This window comes from Pleurodeles waltl, chromosome 1_2 (genome assembly GCF_031143425.1).
Source record: "Pleurodeles waltl isolate 20211129_DDA chromosome 1_2, aPleWal1.hap1.20221129, whole genome shotgun sequence".
Taxonomy (NCBI): domain Eukaryota; kingdom Metazoa; phylum Chordata; class Amphibia; order Caudata; family Salamandridae; genus Pleurodeles; species Pleurodeles waltl.
In genome coordinates, this window is record NC_090437.1 from 669,818,901 (window position 1) to 669,831,175 (window position 12,275).

The following is a 12,275-nucleotide window of genomic DNA, read 5'->3' on the forward strand; positions in this document are numbered from 1 at the left end:
TGACTTATCCGTACAGATCTATTTTTATATCACAACAGGCCATGGAATGTGAGCAATGTGAGGGTGTCACTTAGATTAATAGGTGTGATATTGATGAGGAGTTGCTGTTGTGTGACACAATTTAATAGACACATCATTATCCCTGATAATGTGTTATGCAAACATATCAACTTTTGTAGAGTACGGCTGTGTACTGTCAGTGACCTGGCCAAAGAGGGCATCATAGAGCTGTGATTGGGCCATACATTGAGTACAACTCCGAACAGGGGCCCACAAAATAAGTTTGGCCCACAGATCAGAGACCCCATGCCAGGGTCATGGCGGGGCATCTATTTGCTGTGGGGTTGATTAAAAAATGGGTAAGTGTTTAGCTTACCGTTGGTTGTGTCCACGACAGCATTGATTTTGGGCATCATCGAGCAGCGCAAGCAGTGGAAGTACGTGTATGATTGGCTCCATGGTGTCATAGGATGTTTGAAGCTGAGTACAGGTGAGTTTCAGCCTAATATCCCTCCCTTTCCACCAGCTCAGATGTGGTGGTTGGATAGCCACAGTCACATCGACAGGAAGCGACTTTGTAATTGGTCCGGCGGTAACACTGGTGGTCCACCTTCCGACAGATGCATTGGCATATCTCGCCAACGCCTCAGTCTAGGGTTGCTGGCAGTGTAGGTGGGACCACGGCAGTCTTTTGTGCAACTGCATGGTGGTCGGACCACCAACACTGCGGCGGGGTATCCATCGCTGCCACCATGGTGGTTCCAAGACCTCCAAACTCGTAATCAGGCCCTAAGTCCTTTGAGCAATTCAAAACAGTATAGGACATTCTTGAACAATACCTGATCCAGTACTGCCAGCCACAACACTGGGCTCTTCATCTTCCCAGTGCAAACACAGCCACCAGATCTCTGATCCACTTTAAAAAGCAAGTCTGCAACTATATAGGTACCAGGGGCTTGATTTCCAACATTTATAGGACCTTACAGCCTAGAAAAACATTATTTGAGAGTTAACCCTACTAGCAAATGTGAAGCTGATCTGAGGGGACCGTCACAGATGAGGAATTTATAGGTTGGCACTCCTAAGACTTTCCAAAGCATCCTCCAGCGGAAGCTAGCATATAAGATAATTAATGTACCAGTGCTACAAGACTGTGTGCATCTTCACAGCACCTTTCCCTAAGCAATAGAGACATGACCGAGAAATATCAGGGATAGAGAAACTCTCATTCACACCTGGTGGTCTTGAGCTTTCAACCAGACTTTTAGAAGGAAGTCTTGAGATACACCAAAAGGATCATGGGCTTTCCCATTCCAAGAGAACTAAGACTCACTATCTTTAGCATGAGTGTGTACTAGCTAGGGGGTAGGACCTCACACAATTGGTCTCTGGTACTGCAAGTTTGGCCGCCAGGAGAGTTTATAGCACTATCTTGGAAAAAGCAGGAATCCCAACCTGTTGCTTTATGGTTTAACAAACTATAGCACCTCCTACTGATGGAACTTCTAAGGCATAACCTAGCACAGACAGAGGAAAAATTCACAGCGAGACAGAGGACATAGGACATAGGTAGACTATTTCTCAAGGTTGGAGAAGTTCTGTTTCACACCCCTGCTCCTAGGACACCCCCAGGTGTTTGACTAGGAGATCTTTACCCTGACTGCAGAGCTTGTCTGAGGTAAGGTATAGGTAAAAATACAAAATGTTTATTTCATATAAAAATAGATAGTTAAATGATCTTATGTTAAAAATGAGTATACATGTATTTAATATATTTTAAGGGTAGAACACATTTAAAATAATGCTACAACACTATCACCTTAGTTTTAAATAAAAATGATAAATGGAAATATATTAAATTACGACTACTTATTTTTCTGAAGTAATAATTAATGAATAAATTGTCACCTAAAGCAAAAAATAATATGCATTAATAATCACTGAAAGTGATATATAGAATTAATTACAATTAATTTTCTCATATTTAATACAATTAGTGTTAGATTACTTTTTATATTCAGCATATATTAAAATATTTTAAGAAATATGTACTATTTATGTATATTTTCAACATTAAAATATATTTATTTACATCTGTAACTATTTTAAATAATTTAACTTAACATGATTTCCTATGGGGTTTTATTTTAAGTCCTTACTCAATTATTTTCTATAGGAGGGTGATGCAGTACCAGTGGTTGGCCATGTGTGGTGCTGGACCTACTACTATTTTATTCATTGTAACCATACACTTGGATTTTGTGGAAAAGCAAAAAGAATTAAACCTCCACAAAAGTGGAAATTACTCAAAAGTGTAAGTTACCTTTGTGAATCAGGTTCTTAGAGCTTAACAGAGCAGCATTGTAAAATGATGGTGTTCCATCCATGTCAAAGTCCCAATTCCCACATCCTAAGGTCAAGGGAAGTAACATGTTTTTAACGGCAGAGTCTGAGATGGCCCAACAGCGGACACCTTTGATTGACAGCTTGTCTGCTAAAATGCCTAGATCAAGAGAAGGCCTGTTGTTCCCAAACAGAAAACAAGAGAAAGACCTCCACACATGTTGTGAGAAAACTCCCAATGTGTCAAAGCCAAACATTTTTTATTTTAAATAATAATCTGCCACTTTAGGAGTTTCTTATTGAAAAACAGAAAACTGCCAATCAGGCTACTCAGACATGGGCACCCACAAACACCAGTGCCTTCAGTGAAAGTGCTTCAGCTGCAACTTCACTGAAGGCACAAAGGTCTCTTTTTGCATGGCAGTATAAAGCTACTCTCCATACCTTGGCCTCATGCTACCCAGTACCATTGTAAGAGTAGTGACCGCGTTCAGCCCTAGAAATCTCATTTGGTGGCTCTCCACCCAAGCCAGACCAGGATGGAACTGAAGCAGTTGGATAACAACAGAAATTGGCATCAGAAAAGGGGAACCGCTACTCATACATAAAGTAAAATGACTGGATGCTATTGACAGGTACAATAAAAAAAAAGTGGATTGTAATCCTGAGTATCTACCACAAAAATATGGACCCACCAAAATATTGAGGTCAAAATATTGACCTCCAAAATATTTGAAACCCTATGCTTATAAATAAAATATCAAACAAATTGATTCCAAAATATTGTCCTATAAAAATATTTAGAGTTCATAAATGCTGACTACACAATATAGACTACAACAATACTTACTTTCAATAATTAACATTAGAATTCACAATATTGAAAAACAAAACATAATGTAATAAATATAAATTTTATAACTAGCACATCTATTAAATTTACCTACTTAAAATTATTTTTAAATTAAGATGCAGTACTTTTTAAATCTATAGTTTATATATTAAAATTAATTTATTTTGCAATTATTCTTTAGAAATGTTTTAATTTACAGGTAAAAAAAAACTTTTTCACACTAAATATAATTACATTTAGAGAACACAACCAATTAAAAGAAATAAAATATTGTTTGTAAACATTTATTTACATGAAAATACAAATACCATTCAATGTCTTCACAAATAAATATGTTATTACATTTTCAAAAATATTAAATAATTTCACATGAATCTATGAAATTAAAATAAAATAAATTAACATGTATTGTCAGTGGAAGAGGGTCAGATTTACTAGTTCCACTCCAAACTACGCAGCAATTGATGAAGAGCTGGACTGTGTTGGGTCAGATTTAGGGCCTGATTACTAGTGCGGCGGACTTTGGACCCCCGCAAACCTTCCGCCATCTCGCCGGGATCTTCGAAACCCGATGGGCTGACGGTAGTGCAGGTTGGAATCAGTCAGGGTGGCGCTGAAGTCAGCACAGCCCTGCTGATTATAACCTAGTTCTTCGCCAGCCTTTTCATGGCGGTTTCACCTCCATGAAAAGGTTTGCGGAAAACAGGTGGAGGGCCCCAAAGGGGGCCCCCGGTATTGCTTATGGCAATGGTCCCGCTGCAAGCACCCTCGTATTGCCACACCCCAAACTATTCAACATTAAAGCAAAAAATGGAAGAATGTATGTAAATAAATGTAAAACAAAACACATTAAATACTCAGGTATGTATTACTTATTAAAGTTAAAAACATCATAATTAAATTATTTAAAAAATAAAATCAATCTAAATATTTAAACAAATATTCATACCTCATATATTCATTTAGATTGAGAGAATGTTTTGTCAGAAATGCGGTCTCAGGTTGGCAGAGGTATACACCCTTGTCCAAGTAGGGACCGCAATCCTAGTCAGGGTAAATCACAACACAATCCAAATTATCCTGTGCCCACTCTCTGGTAGCTTGGCATTGAGCAGTCAGGCGTAACTTAGAAATCAATGTGTAAAGTATTTGCAATAAATCATACAGTACTACAGTGAAAATACCACAAACGTACACCACACAGGTTTAGAAAAATAGATAACATTTATCTGAATAACATAAGGTCAAAACGACAAAGATACAATAAGCACATTTTGAAATATCACTTTTAAAAGGTTTAAAAGAGTCTCCATCTATAGAAATAAGCAGCTGTCTCTTTGTCATACACAGTACTTATTCGGCCTCAAAAATAATGACGCATGAAGACTACAGAGGAAGAGATGCATGGAAAAATAAGGTGTTGGATTATCCGATGCGGCACAGATGATGCGTAATTTTTTTCCACGCTGCAAAGGGTTTGCGTAGTTTTTCAGCGCACAGTCTTGGTTCCTCACTGCAATGCAGGGATATTTTGTTGCCCAGGGATGATGCGCTGAAAATTCATCATGCACAGGAAGAAGGGACAGGTGCTGCGTCGATCCGGTAGGCAATGTGTTGAATTTTCAGTCGTAAGGTAGGTGCTGTGTTGAATTTACAGTCAGGAAGTCGGGGCTGCATCATTCCGGTCAGCTGTGCGGCGATTTCATGGCCGCAATGCAGGCTTTGCATCGATTTATGCATACGGTGCATCGATTTTTCGACGCACAAGGAATTTCTTGTAGAGGTGAAGTCTTTGTTGGCCTTGAGACTTCAGAAACAGGAGGCAAGCTCAATCCAAGCTCTTGGAGAGCACTTTTGGGGAAGGCAGAGTCCTCCTAGCAAAGTCAGAGGACAGCTGGGCAGCAGGGTAACAGCAGGGCAGCAGTCAGTCCTTCTCAGCAAAGCAGTCCAGATTAATCCTTTGGGCAGTGAAGCAGCTCCTTTGTCAGAATGCAGGTGTAGGTCCAGAAGCGTCTGAGTTGGTGGGGTCAGAAACTCAATTCATATACCCAAAAATGCCTTTGAAGTGGGGGAGACTTCAACGAGTGGTGTTGAAGTGCACACGTTCCCTTTTAAGCCCAATCCTGTCTGCCAGGGTCCTTGTGGGGGTTTATCAGTCCTTTGTGTAAGGGAGGCCACTGGCCTTTGAAATGTAAGTGTCAGGCCTTCCTCCCTTCCAGCCCAGGAAGACCCATTCAGTATGCAGACTAATGCAGACGTGACTGAGTGTCCTGTGTTTGTGGTTGTCTGGGTGAAATGCACAAAGGAGCTGTCAACCAGCACAGACCAGACGTTGATTGGAAACAGGCTGTAAGGCACAGATGGTTTTAAGTGCGAAGAAATGCTCACTTTCTAAAAGTGGCATTTCTAAAATATTAATATAAAATCCAACCTCACCAATAAGCAGGATGTTCTATTACTATTCTGGCATTACTAAATGTGACCTGGTTACCCCATTTAGATCAGAATCTTCCGCTCAAAAAGTGTATGGGGCAGTCTTAATGCTAGTCTATGAAAGGAACAGGCCTCACAGTAGTGGAAAATGAATTTAGGCGTTTTCCACTACCATGACATATAAAAGACATATGTACACGTCCTGTCTTTTATCTACATAGCACCCTGCCCTATGGATTACCTAGGTCCTACCTTAGGGGTGACTTATATGTAGAAAAAGGGGGGGGTTAAGGCTTGGCAAGTACTTTCAAATGCCAAGTCAAAGTGGCAGTGAAACTGCACACACAGCCTTGCAATGGCAGGCCTGAGACATGGTTAAGGGGCTACTTATGTAGGTGGAACAATCAGTGTTGCAGGCCCACTAGTAGCATTTAATGTACAGGCCCTGGGCACATGTAATGTACTCTACTAGGGGCTTACAAGTAAATCAAATATGTCAATTGGAGATGAACAAATGTTACCATGTTGATGTAGGAAGAATAGGAACACATCATATACTTCACATACATACAAACATAAGTTCCCAAGCCCCAATTCAAACATTTTAGGCTAGGGATAGTTGTAAACCAATGTAAGTAGTGAAAGGCTTAATACATGACATGCTAAAAAAAAGACAGACTGTGGGTTCAATAGAAAAGGCAGGTCATATTTAGGACATACAAACACTTAAAATTTAGGAAACTTATACACATGCTGCATTGTTAAGTTAGCTGTGCTGAAACACACAAGAGGCCCAAGCCACATAAGAATGAGAGTTTTTCTTTAAAGCTGCACCAACTGTTGCTTTCAAAATCTTCACTTAGCACGAACAAGGTGGAACAAAAGGGTGTATCCTGCCTTAGCACAAGGATCCTAAAAACCACAAGTCATTCATATCTTGGTGAGGAGAACTGTGTAAGGGTCAGTTTAACATTTGCACAAGACAGGGCTACTGTGAGCATCATGTAACATATAATCACTTATTGTGCAGAAAAGATAGAGATGCTGAATGATGTCAATTTTACTTACCCACCCATGAGGCAACCAATAATCGTGCATGTGCTCTTGTCAAGAGGTACCTCTCCCCTATTATCTTATCTGTACTACTTGTTCTTGCTTACATCAATGCTGAACTTGTAACTGTAGTTTTTTGTGGTTTTTACAGTATAAATACCACTGCTTGTGAACTAGAACTTTGAACTTCAGTCATGGCCTCTATGTTGAGACTGCCTGTTGTTTCCAGCTGAAAATCGATTAAACCTATATAACTTTGTCAAATTGATCCGTCTTATTTTATTAACATATTTCCTCTAAAATATTAGCCAGCTAAGCCAGGAGCTCTACTTTGATCCCACCAACTTCTGGACTGGGGGCCCTGCCTGTCTCCACAAGGTGATTTGCGCACTTTTTAAAGAGGTAAGGGAGATGCCAACATTTAAGTAAAAATCTCTGATTTCATGGGGATGGATGGTACTCAGGTGTTTGGCAGTTAAGGTGGACAAAGTACGACGTCTGTTCCTTTTATTTTATAAGGACATTTACAATTTTGACACTGTAATGTATATAATTTTGGTGTTTGCATGCAAGGTTGTGTATGAATTGATACAATATTAAGGGATCCCAGTGGTAAGTCCGGAAGATACAGGAAGCTTGACTAAGTAGTCAAAAGTGGTCAAGAGTAGTGTTGGACTTGGGGCTGAGCAATCAGTGTATGTTCGAAAGAACACTCAAGTCAACCTAACCCAGACCTTAAGTCTGGAAGTTTCTATTTGTAGTTGCAAATAGTGAAAAGTTGTCCCCTCTATGAATCCAGAGGGAAGTGACCAGTAGTATTTTGTTTGCCCTAGTATGAAATTAAGAATTACTGTGTATGTATATGCATGTATAGATAGAAAAGTGGCCACATAATAATGTCAATAGATAAGTTTATGTTATTTAGTGTATAATTTAGGAATAAGTATTAGACCTCCTATTCTTATGAAGGTTAAGTTATAACAGTATACTCAAAAGTAAAGTAATTGACTGGATTGAGCAAATGTCCCAAAAAAGTAAACTAATTAATTCCACATCCCTGAATTAATTATTCATTTTTATAACGGTCAGGCTGTCGCCCTCTGCAACAGAACTGACCTTAGTAGGCCTGCAATATCAATATCATAGAATCAATTTTTTTTAAGCCAGAAGTTTATGAATGCCTAGGTATTTATAGTATATCACCTCTAGGCCTTAAAACAAACTACATTGACATAAGAGAAATGCCCGTTAGACAATTACAAATAATTATTCAAAGAACTAATATAAGAACATTGTCCTCCAAGTTAAATGTAGTGTAGTAGCCTCATGAACCCCATATCAAATACTGACACTACTAACTATTATCCTCATTATGAAACTATAGAGCCTCAAGATTGGAGGCAAGATGAATTATCAAACAGTATAGACTGGGACATATACACATATCTTGAGGGTATACAAATAGAAGAAGAATTATCAGCTACTATACATAAAAATATATTTAACTACCTTTCAGATAGATGTGAACAGGATCTTCGCATAATTAGAATAAAAGAGTTTGTTTTGAAATCTACAAAACCTGTTGCAGTTGTCTTTCCAAGAGTGAGGCACCCCTTTGAAGGCCTCTTAAATATTCCATTAAATTTTTCATGTGTGACAGTGGTGCCACCTTGTGGCCAGAAAGTGAATATATTGAAGTCACTGCAATTTGTCAGTGGAACCGTGGGCAACAGTCACGTAAATTCCCTGCAATAATAACAGACTCATATTTAGCATTAGACCTCCTACTGTATGCATTTATTAGGGACCTCCCAGTGTGGAATTTAGGATATGAGTAACTTATAAACATGTATATATATCACAATAACATTATTGTTTGTTGTGTCAGGCAAACAAATCACTTAGACCACACATAAATGCACCTACCTAATATATATATATATATATATATATATATATATATATATATATATATATATATGAACAAAGTCTTTCAGAGTTTAGGGATATATATATATATATATATATATATATATATATATATATATATATATATATATGATGTTCACCTTCACAGCCTACTGATAGTTTATGTGAAGTCTGGAAATACCTTAGGAAGTAAATAGAAGTCCATTTAGAGTGTAAACCATATAGTACAAAGGATTAAGTTCACTAAACAGACATGGGGTCTCCTTTAGAACACATGGTTAAAGTGTTCTCAGGAGACAAGGACAGGATAGGAAAATACTGTAAGGAATGGCACAAAGCAACATTAAAACTTGCGCATGCGTGGCCCAAGAGGGCACATTTGATAATGAAACAATTGAACACATGGCCACCTTCCTACAGCGTAAATTCAAGGGAAATAAACTAGAGAAAAGGAAGATCACACTAGATCTATGGAGGGTCTTTTGTGAAACACACATGAATGAGTCAAACACAAAGCCTCAGACCCTCCCTTCTGCTCCTCCACCTCCCTATAAAGACGTGCAATTAAGGTTGGGCAGTGCAAAGGTACAGGACATGTATACGATGCAACCTGGTACCCCACACTCACTACCCACCTCTTCACATTCCTCTGCTGTGGGATATACAGACCCCGAGTATAGCCCACCATTAGAATCTTTTTCTGAACATAGAGAATATGTCCACCCATCTCCATGTCCTCAAATGGCCAGTACACCACGGGAAATGTTAGGTGGGGACAGTACTAAATACAAAGGGACAGTAGATGCCACATTTACACTTCATTTGGAGGACGAGATGTCCCCCATTCGAACAAATGAAGGTATACCTAATGAGGGGTCAAAAGAGGCACAGAGAATGGATGGGGCTAGAAAAAAGAAAGGTGTTTTGCAAAAACCAAGTACCAACATTAAAAATGAGGTTAGCTTACACACCAGAAAGTCCTCCCACAGAGTGCTGGAGGTTCATGCACCCAGGAGCAGAGGAGAATAGTGTAGGCAAGGGGGCCACAGTGCAGGAAGATGGACGGGTAGACCAAAGAGCGACTTGGGAAAAGGAGGAAGGGTCCTTGAAGCAGTCAAGGGCCCTCACTGGGCCACAAATGATTGAACAAGAAGGTCTAGAGGACACAGTCTCCACACATAGCAGCTTAGGTGAAGAAGATCTGGGTTCAGAAAAATCCTACAAAGGATCAGAGGGGGCATTAGATGATATCACTGAACATGTTAAAAGAATGTCCATTCTTGAGGACCATAACAGGGAACAGTCATAATCTGCCTGTGAGGGGAAAAAAACAATAAGACAGGATAGACTTTACAAAAGAAGCCAAGAGAATTACAGAGATTAGTATTTGATGGGGCGCATGCACGCCCATGTGAGAGAAAGGGAACATTTGATATGGCAGGAAAAATGACACTGAGGAAAGACATGGCACATGCATTCCCTATATGCCCTGGCAATAATTTGACGCCCAATGAAATAGTAGCTCAGTATGAAAATAGTTGGTATAATGTCCCTTTTACAGACAACCTAGCCGCTTGGACAGAAGGATTGGCATCACAGATGACACCTTGGCCGCAAGAGGGTTCCTTTGAACCCCGAGACATGGCTAATGCAGAAATGTGCATTTTTCAGGGCACAGGGGATCCTTACTGGGATTATCCCTCTTTGCAGAAAAGTCTAGGAGTGTGGCAGAAATATGCTCGTAAGTATGAGTCTCGTCACACTTCTGGCAATAGGACTACAGTCCTATCACAACTGCCCTTGATATTCAAGGGCCCAGAGGCACCTCGGTATATACCATGGCCCCAGATGGACAAAGAAAATCTTAAAAAACAGTTGCCACAACTTGCTGAGGGTGCTGGGAAATGGATAGCAGCTCTGGAAAAACATACCACAGGGAGTACTCTTGCAATAGGGGACATTAAGAGTTTACTAAGTTCCCTTACAGGAGATGAGACAGACCTACTGTTCACAAAGGCAGTAGTAAAGGTTGTGACATTGACCAACCCAAAATGTGATGGGGCACCCTTTAATAGAGTAAGGGGAATTGTTTGGAAACAACTGAGGAAAATGTAGCCAGACAGGCTAGACATTGGGTCCCTTATGGCACAAACAATGCAGCCAAATGAGGACCCAGCCCAATTCCTTAGCAGAATGAAGGAAAAATTGACACAGGAAGTGGGGGAGAGTTGGGATGTAACGGGACAGAATGCAATACTATTTTACAATATAGTGAAAAAGGGTCCGCCTAGCTGAAGTGCAGGATAAATTAGATAATATAGTGGCCTTTGAGGCCAAACCATGGATAGAGACACAAGCACACATAATACATTTTTGTAAGAAGTGATAAGAAAAGGAAAAGAGCGAGAAAGATAAAATAGAGAAAGCAGCAGCTAAATTTGTCCAGCAGAAACTGGCTAAGAAAACAGAGGAAGGAATTGCCACTGCCACCACCTAGTTAGATGCAGTGTCCCTGGGAGTGCCTCCTTCAGGCACCCCAATGGAACCCTACCAGTATGCTCAGAGAAGCAATAACAGGAATAATGGAAGAGGAGGGTAAGGAAGGTTTGGGGGAAATAGAGTAAACACATTCCAGAGTGGACAGACATGCTACTATTGCAAGATGACAGGACATTTCATTAGAGACTATAGGTTTAAAAAGGAAGATGAACTTAGCAACCAGACAAGTGCAAATTGTGGCCAACAAATGGCACCGCCTGGTAGCATTGTAGGTAGCACAACCTGCCACGAGTCCCAAAGTGATATATCTCCCACAGCCCCAATTACAACTGCAGCCTCTACCACAGATACAGCCTCAGCAGTTACAGCAATCAGTGCCCCAAATACAGTATGGGCCATAGCAGACAGTGCAGCCCACCTTGCAGCACCTGAACTTACAAGGAGGGGTAACTGTCAGGGGAGGGAACCCATTCCAGAAAAACTACATGGGAGGATATTCCCAATGAAAGTGCCCAAGGAGAAGTCTCATGTGTCCAGTCTTATCGGTAACCCACAGGTCAGACGAGGAACCCACTGTGATGGTAGCCATAAATGACAAGGAGTACACCTTTCTCATCGACACTGGGGCCACTAGGTCGTGTATCCATGAGAGGGGACTGCCATTGTCAAATTTATCAATGGACACACAGGGTTCTCTGGGACTGTAATGGGGGTTACATTCACTAAACCTGTGGAGATGGAAATAGGGGGGAGGTATGTTGATGGATGTTTCTTATTCTCCCCAAATGCACCAGCTAATCTGCTAGGACGTGATCTCATGGCAAAATTGAACATGACTATTCACTTTGAAGACGATGGGACTATGATCTGTTCAACACCTGGAGTATCTAGTACATGCATCATGACAATGGTTACACACTCCCCAGATGGTAACCAAGTTAGAGCCAGACCTGTAGACATTTTAGCCTTTACTAGAGCAGTGTACACCTTCATAGCAGAAACACCGGAAATGACAGGGAAGCTAGTTGAATTACCCAAGAGCTTTCTCTTTAGACGACAGGGCCCCTATTTTGAAATATTAGACAAAGACCTAATTCTGGAATCTAGAAGTGTCCCCCACCTATGGGACACTGATGGCAAGTGACCACACTGGTGCGATGTGGGC